General features: G+C 42.1%; 1 pseudogene; it reads left to right on the top strand.

Moving 5' to 3' along the window:
* The first annotated feature begins 2,527 nt into the window (after positions 1 to 2,527).
* LOC135535351 (alanine--tRNA ligase, cytoplasmic-like) lies at positions 2,528 to 7,730 on the top strand (annotated as a pseudogene).
* Positions 7,731 to 8,589: the final 859 nt, after the last annotated feature.

Genomic DNA, 8,589 nt, shown 5'->3' with positions numbered 1-8,589 from the left:
CGTTTGTCACTCACGTGGTTGGAGTAATGAAAATGTTCAACTGCTTAAGACATTGGCTCGAATCTAGGTTGTGCCTTTAGTTTAGAGAAATTGAACAACTAAGGAAGATTTTTTCACTTCTCTAATTGACTTCTCAAATTCCGGCTTGGTCTCTTTTGAACAGTCGCAATTATTATTATTTTTTTTCATGGTGCACAAGACACCTGTCTGATTTACGCCTGTCTCAACGGACTTATCTATTGCGGAGGCCACGGTGATGGCACTGTCCATCACTCTTAAGACATGATACTGAAATGGTATATGGTTTTTATGTAAAAAAATAATGGTGCAACACAAAAAATATAATATTTAGGGAGGCACGCTATATAGGTGAACATATCAGAATCGGCCGATATTAGCTATAAATGCCAACATTGGCCCGATGTCTAGTTTAACGCCAATGTGCAAAACCAATGTCAAAGCTGACGTGCATACCTACAATTGAAGACGGAAGTTTACATACACCTTAGCCAAATACATTTAAACTCAGTTTTTCACAATTCCTGACATTTAATCCTAGTAAAAATTCCCTGTTTTTAGGTCGTCAGTTAGAATCACCAATTTATTTTAAGAATGTAAAATGTCAGAATAATAGTAGAGAGAATGATTTATTTAAGCTTTAATTTCTTTCATCACGTTTAGTGGGTCCGAGATTTACATACACTCAATTAGTATTCCGTAACATTGCCTTTACATTGTTTAACTTGGGTCAAACATTTAAGTTAGCCCTTTCACGAGCATCCCAATAAGTTAGGTAAACTTTGGCAGTCCTCTGACAGAGCTGGTGTAGTTGAGTCAGGTTTGTAGGCCTCCTTACTCGGACACACTTTTCCAGTTCTGCCCACCAATTTTTAATGGGATTGAGCTCAGGGCTTTGTGATGGCCACTCCAATACCTTGACTGTGTTGTCCTTAAGCCATTTTGCCACAACTTTGGAAGTATGCTTGGGTCATTGTCCATTTGGAAGACCCATTTGCGACCAAGCTTTAACTTCCTGACCGATGTCTTGAAATGTTGCTTTAATATATCCATAATTTTCCTTCCTCATGACGCCATCTATTTTGTGAAGTGCACCAGTCCCTCCTGCAGCAAAAAAGCACCCCCCAATATGATGCTGCCACCCCCGTGCTTCATGGTTGGGGTGGTGTTCTTCGGTTTGCAAGCCTCCCCTTTTCCTCCAAACATAATGATGGTCATTATGGCCAAACAGTTTTTTTTTCATCAGTTCAGAGAACATTTTCTCCAAAAAGTACAATATTTGTCCCCATGTTCAGTTGCAAACCGTAGTCTGGCTTTTTTATGGCAATTTTTGAGCAGTGTCTTTTTCCTGGCTGGGGGCTTTCAGGTTATGTAGACTCGTTTTACTGTGGACATAGATACTTTTGTACCTGTTTCTACCAGCATCTTCACAAGGTCCTTTGCTGTTGTTCTGGGATTGATTTGTAATTTTCGCACCAATGTACTTTCATCTCGAGGAGACAGAACGCGTCTCCTTCCTTAGCGGTATGACGACTGCGAGATCCCATGGTGTTTCTACTTGCGTATTATTGTTTGTACAGATGAACATTGGTACCTTCAGGCATTTAGAAATTGCTCCCAAGGATGAAGCAGACTTGTGGATGTCTTCCATTTTTCCCCAAGCTGTTTAAAGGCACAGTCAACTTAGTGTATGTAAACTTCTGACCCACTGGAATTGTGATACAGTGAATTCTATGTGAAATAATCTGTCTGTAAACAATTGCTGGAAAAATTACTTGCATGCACAAAGTAGATGTCCTAACCGACTTGGAAAAAACTATAGTTTGTTAACAATATATTTGTGGAATGGTTGAAAAACAAGTTTTAATGACTCCAAACCTAAGTTTATGTAAACTGTATGTTTTGCATTAAAGTTAATAATATCAAAGGGAGTTCAATGAATGTATAGCTGCCTAGCCAGCTGTAAAACATGAACAGTCAGTGGTGACGTAATGGGTCTATTCAAAAGGCAGAGACAGACCCTGATGGTATTTTCTCAAGATTGAACGAGGCCAAACCGGCCATAAACATGATTTTTATACAAGGATGTCCTAGTGGAAGGAAGATTCCATTGGTGTTTTATTAGCCCAGACAAGGGATGTGCTGTAACATTGTTTTTGCATGAATTTTGATGAAACTTACCATTTTGCCAGAAGCAGATTAATGTTGTGTAGGGCCATTTTTTCAGTTCCAAATTGATGGCAATATATTGCTTCAGCATTTGCAATGGAAGCAAGGATCAATAACATTTTAATTGAACTTAAGCTTATTAGGTGGAGGGTTCACACCTGCCTACTTGAGCTGGGCGATGTGGAGAAAGATCCTTTCGCGATCATTTGCCTGAATTATAAATACGATACGTTTATTACATGAATCAACTTTTTTTTTTGTTTATATGATCCTTTAAAGTACTACTACTAGTTTGATGGTTGTAGCCATCAATTGCCCCATTAACAACCACCCATATTAGCAAAGAAGGTGTGGTGGTACACACAGAAGTGCATCTGCACTGGGGGTTAGCACAGTGACTTGGATGATTTGGGCAGGACGTGTACCACCACACCTTCTTTGAGAGCTGGGCTCCTGGTCCTTCAGAGACTACTTTAAGGTAAACCAGGCAGACCAACCAACCGCTTGTTAGATAGTGTTGTCATCTGACCTGTTATGATGTCAATGTGGATGCGGGTTAGAAAGATGAATTGCTTTCTCTCATTTCCTTTCCTGCTGACTCCTCTCCCTGCAACACCTTGCCTGTACCATGGCCCTGGAGTTGCTGACTAAGGAGTTTGGGATTCCCATCGAGTGCTTGTATATCACCTACTTCGGGGGTCACGAAGAAGCTGGGCTGGAGCCGTATCTGTAGTGTAAACAGATCTGTCTGGACCTCTCGTGAGTGAGTTTCACGAGTAGGAAATTCTGGTCAGAACTAATAGGGCTATTAGGTATCAAAATCTACCTGAATGATAGAAATATCCTGACCCCTTTCTACTCTTGTTAATGTGGTTAGTAACACTATGTGTTGGTTGATAAGTCTCTCAGGTAGAGGATGACCGATTAATCAGCTTGGCCGATCAATTAGGGCCGATTTAAAGTTTTCATAACAATCTGTAATCTGCCTTTTTGGATACCGATTATGGGCAATTACATTGCAATCCAGAAGGAGACTGTAGCAGGCTGACCACCTGTTACACGAGTGCAGCATCAAAAGGACCTTGTGGCTGCAAGGATCAAGGTAGTTGCTAGCTAGCATTAAACTTATCTTATAAAAAACAATCAATCTTCACAGAATCACTAGTTATAATTACACATGGTTGATGATATTAAGATGTTAACTAGCTTGATCTATGTTGCATATAATCAATGTGAACTGTGTAAAGCTCTTAATTCATCATCAAATCACACCCTACTTCAACTTCTCAAAACAGGTGATGATTTAACAAAAGTGCATTTGCCAATAAAGCACAATCGTTGCACAAATGTAACTAACCATAAACATCAATGCCTTTCTTAAAATCAATAAACAAGTATATATATTTTTAAACCTGCATATGTAGTTAAAAGAAATTCATGTGGGTGACTTCCGGGTTGGATGGTGCTGTGTTAAGAAGCAGTGTGGCTTGGTTGGGTTGTGTATTGGAGGACGCGTGGCTTTCGACCTTCGTCTTCCCGAACCCGTACGGGAGTTGTAGCGATGAGACAAGATACAATTGGATACCACGAAATTGGGGAGAAAAGGGGGTAAAATGTAAAAAAAAATGTTTTAAAAGAATTTCATGTTAGTAGGCAATTTTAACTAGGGAAATTGTCACCTCTTGTGTTCAGTGCAAGCAGAGTCAGGGTATATGCAGCAGTTTGGGCCACCTGGCTCGTTGCGAACTGTGTGAAGCTCATTTCTTCCTAACAATGACCGTAATTAATTTGCCAGAATTGTACATAATTATGACATAACATTGAAGGTTGTGCAATGTAACATCAATATTTAGACCCTTTAGATAAGATATGGAACAGTTCTGTATTTCACTGAAAAAGAATAAACGTTTTGTTTTCGAAATTATAGTTTCCGGATTTGACCATATTAATGACCAAAGGCTTGTATTTCTGTGTGTTTATTATAATTAACTATATGATTTGATATTTGATAGAGCAGTCTGACTGAGCGGTGACAGGCAGCAGCAGGCACGTAAGCATTAATTCAAACAGCACTTTCCTGCATTTGCCAGCAGCTCTTAGCAATGCATGAAGCACAGCGCTTTTTATGACTTCAAGGCTATCAACTCCCGAGATTAGGCTGGCAATACTAAAGTGCCTATAAGATCATCCAATAGTCAAGGTATATGAAATACAAATGGTATAGAGAGAAATAGTCCTATAATTCCTATAATAACTACAATATTGAAGACTCATGTTAAAAGGAACCACCAGCTTTCATATGTTCTGAGTAAGGAACTTAAACGGTAGCTTTTTTACGTGGCAAATCTTGCACCTTTACTTTCTACTCCAACCATGTGTTTTTGCATTATTTAAACCAAATTGAACATGTTTAATTATTTATTTGAGACTAAATAGATTTTATTTATGTGTTATATTAAGTTCAAATAAAAGTGTTCATTGTTCATTCAGTATTGTTGTAATTGTCATTATTACAAATATATATATAAAGATTGGCTGAATAACCGGTATCAGCTTTTTTTTGGGTCCTCCAATAATCGGTATCGGTATCGGCATTAAAAAAAATCATAATCGGTCGACCTCTACTCTCAGGGTAGGGTACCCTTTGAAACCTGAAGACGGCACTCTGTTGGTTACAAGCACAGTCATTCCTCCTTTGGGACTCACCTGTTTTACCTGTGTGTCCTCTCTGGGTGACAGGCTCGCATTCTGCCAGGCAGCATGAAGGATAACTTCTGGGAGATGGGGACACAGGTCCTTGTGGGCCCTGCAGTGAGATTCACTTTGACCGTATCGGGGGAGAGATGCTACCTGCCTGGTCAATATGGACGACCCAACGTGCAGGAGATCTGGAACCTGGTGTTCACCCAGTTCAACAGGTAAAACATGGAAAATAAGTGGCTTGCAATAAGCTGTCTTATGTGTAATAACGTATGCACACATGATGCCCTACTCCTGTTCAGGTTCATACAGTTCAAGTCCTGTATAATACATATGCAGATGCCCACATAGTCACATACAAGCATTATGATGTCACTGAACCTGTTTCCCCCTCCTCACCAGGGAGTCTGAGACAGAGCTGAATCCCCTGCCTATGAAGTGTTGATAAGGCATGGGTCTGGAGCGTCTTGTCCAACTATGACACAGACCTGTTCATCCCCTACTTCCAGGCCATCCAGAAGGCAAGCACCACTGCCAGTCATGCCACTCCTACTCTTCATGGTATTAACTATCTATATCTCTCTCTCCCTCTTAGTCATCCTCCCTTACCTGTCTTCCTCTGCTGTCCCCTCTCTCCAAGGTGATGACTTCCCTGAGCTGAAGAAGGGCCATGACATGGTGAAGGATATCGTCAATGAGGAGGAGGAGCAGTTCCTCAAGACACTCAGCAGGGGGCGAAAGATCCTGGACAGAAAGATCCAGAGTCTGGGAGAGAGCAAGACCATCCCTGGTACTGAAGGGCCACATTAGAATATGGGATCAATTAGAAACATTTAAGTTGTTGTCAAAACAGAATGTTTCTGAACTCGTTTCTCTCCTCTTTCTCTCCCTGTGTAGGTGACACGACCTGGTTGCTGCATAACACAAATGGTTTCCCCAGTGGATCTCACTGCGCTGGTGGATGGTGGACGTTACAGAGGGGGATGTTGGAGAAATGGTGACCAGTAGAAAAGATAGAGCCTTGGATTGGCATGGGAGTTTATGTGAATTTCTGCATTTGCCTGTCTTGAGTACTGATTTGCAGATGTACAAAGACAGGAATGCTTTCCTCTCTGTCAGCATTTCTCAGTCAGCATTGCACTATTAAGTGAGAAGTGCCTTGCTATGCTGATTAGATAAATCAGTATTTACAGTACATTACAGATCCATCACATTGCAGTGGTAATTCATACTGAAAAGCTCCTTTCCACATAGGAGTGAAGGTCAAAATCACTTCAATAAAGCCACATGATATCAGTGCTAAACATGCAGGTTGGCTTTCTATCTAAAGAATGAGTATGATGCTTCAGCATAACGAATGACTGATCCAGCTTCAGAGTAAAGTTAGTTGCAGGTTTTTTGCAATGGAAATAGATTTTGAGATTGGGGATTTGGGCTAAGGCTTTCTCCTCCATGTCCCAGGGAAGGGCTCTGGGGAAGAGGACCACATCATGCTGGACATCTATGCCACCGAGGACCTATGCAATCAGGGCATCGCTGCTACTGACGACTCACCCAAGTACAGCTACAGTGCTGACGACTCACCCAAGTACAGCTACAGTGCTGACGACTCACCCAAGTACAGCTACAGTGCGGACGACTCACCCAGAAGTACAGCTACAGTGCTGACGACTCACCCAAGTACAGCTACAGTGCTGACGACTCACCCAAGTACAGCTACAGTGCGGACGACTCACCCAAGTACAGCTACAGTGCTGACGATAGCGGAAATATGGACACAAACAAAATCAACTCAATTTCATTCACCAACTCAAAGATGGTTTGCTTGATATTTATTCAAATCAGTTTCTTGCTTGTGTCAGTGTTTTAATCTCTTTATATTTTCTGTGATTGTCCCGCAGTTTGAGCAGGCTGTGGGGACAGTGCTGGCTCTGAGAAGGGAGCGTGCCTTCGTGGATGAGGTAACGACAGGAAGGGTGGGTTCTGCTGGACCATACCTCCTTCTATGCTGAGCAGGGAGGACAGCTTTAACGGGGCTACATGCTGAGGAAGGACAATCTGGAGATGACGTAAGGACAGGACAATCAAAGACGACTCACCCAAGTACAGCTACAGTGCGGACGACTCACCCAAGTACAGCTACAGTGCGGACGACTCACCCAAGTACAGCTACAGTGCGGACGACTCACCCAAGTACAGCTACAGTGCGGACGACTCACCCAAGTACGACTCACCATGTGTGTATGTGACAAATAAAATTTGATTTGATTTTGATTTGAGGAAGGACGACGCTGGAGATGACGTAAGGACAGGACAATCAAACTATGGCCGTTATTGTATCAAGCATATCAAACCTTTGAAACAATGTAAGGTCAAGCCACAGTGAGGAGAGGTCCATATCACACCACATTTTACTCCCTTCCTCAGAGGATGGAGTTCACAGTGAAGAACACTCAGGTTCATGGTGGATACGTGCTGCTTGTAGGAACGGTTTGTGGCACTCTGGAGGTGGGTGACTGCGTCATCCTGCACGTGTACGAGGTAATACATCACTCAAAGGTACATTTTATAACTCAGTTTTGAGATATTTTCTCAACTGACTTGGTATTGAAAGAAATTCATTACATGTCTCTTTTGTCCACCCTCCATCGCCTTTCCCAGGCTGGTCATAGGCCCATCATGAGTAACCACACTGCCACCCACATCCTGAACTTTACCCTGAGGGGTTCCTGGGAGAGGCTGACCAGCGTGGTTCTCTGGTGGCTCCTGACCACCTGCACTTTGACTTCACCGCCAAGGTTGCTCTGTGCTGGGTGAGCGGTGCGACGCACAGAGAAGATTGATGAATGACGCCAAGGTGAGAGGTCATAGGCCACTGAAAGTATGAGTAGGGGTATGTTATTTTCTGTTTTATCAAGTTTGTATTTACACAGATCTATGGTTTCCGGGTGTTATTGATCTCAGGCCTTTTGTCTATTGTTTAATTTTCGCATTCCTGGGCTGCTTTGCTTCTTCTTTGGCAAAACAACACCATTGCACCTTAACATTCCGCCTATCTCCATTTTACTGTTATACAATATGTCACCCCAAGATGCCTGTCATTATTTTCTCCTCCTCACAGAATGCAATGTTTTCAAGCACGTATTACCAAGTCACTGTGTTGTTGCAGTCTCTGGGCATAGCGTGATCTCCCAGTGGGAGAAAGATGAGATGAGGAGGCTTTGAAGGGAATGAAGAAGACCATGGATGACCTGGACCGTTCCAACAAGGCTGATGTCCAGAAGAGGGTGAGAGAGCGCGGGGGGCCAGGTCTAGGCTAAGAGGGTTGATATCAAATCAAATCAAATTTTATTTGTCACATACACATGGTTAGCAGATGTTAATGCGAGTGTAGCGAAATGCTTGTGCTTCTAGTTCCGACAATGCAGTAATAACCAACAGTAATAACCGGAGACACCTGAAACCCCACCTCTTCAAGGAATACCTAGATAGATAAGTAATCCTTCTCACCCCCCTTAAATGATTTAGATGCACTATTGTAAGTGGCTGTTCTACTGGATGTCAGAAGGTGAATTCACCAATTTGTAAGTCGCTCTGGATAAGAGCATCTGCTAAATGACTTAAATGTAATGTAAATGTAAGTAATCTAACTAACAATTCCTAAACTACTGTCTTATACACAGTGTAAGGGGATAAAGAATA

This window comes from Oncorhynchus masou, unplaced genomic scaffold, assembly GCF_036934945.1.
Source record: "Oncorhynchus masou masou isolate Uvic2021 unplaced genomic scaffold, UVic_Omas_1.1 unplaced_scaffold_4856, whole genome shotgun sequence".
NCBI lineage: Eukaryota > Metazoa > Chordata > Actinopteri > Salmoniformes > Salmonidae > Oncorhynchus > Oncorhynchus masou.
Note: the sequence above shows the minus strand (reverse complement) of the source record. Positions and strands in the feature narration are given on the sequence as shown.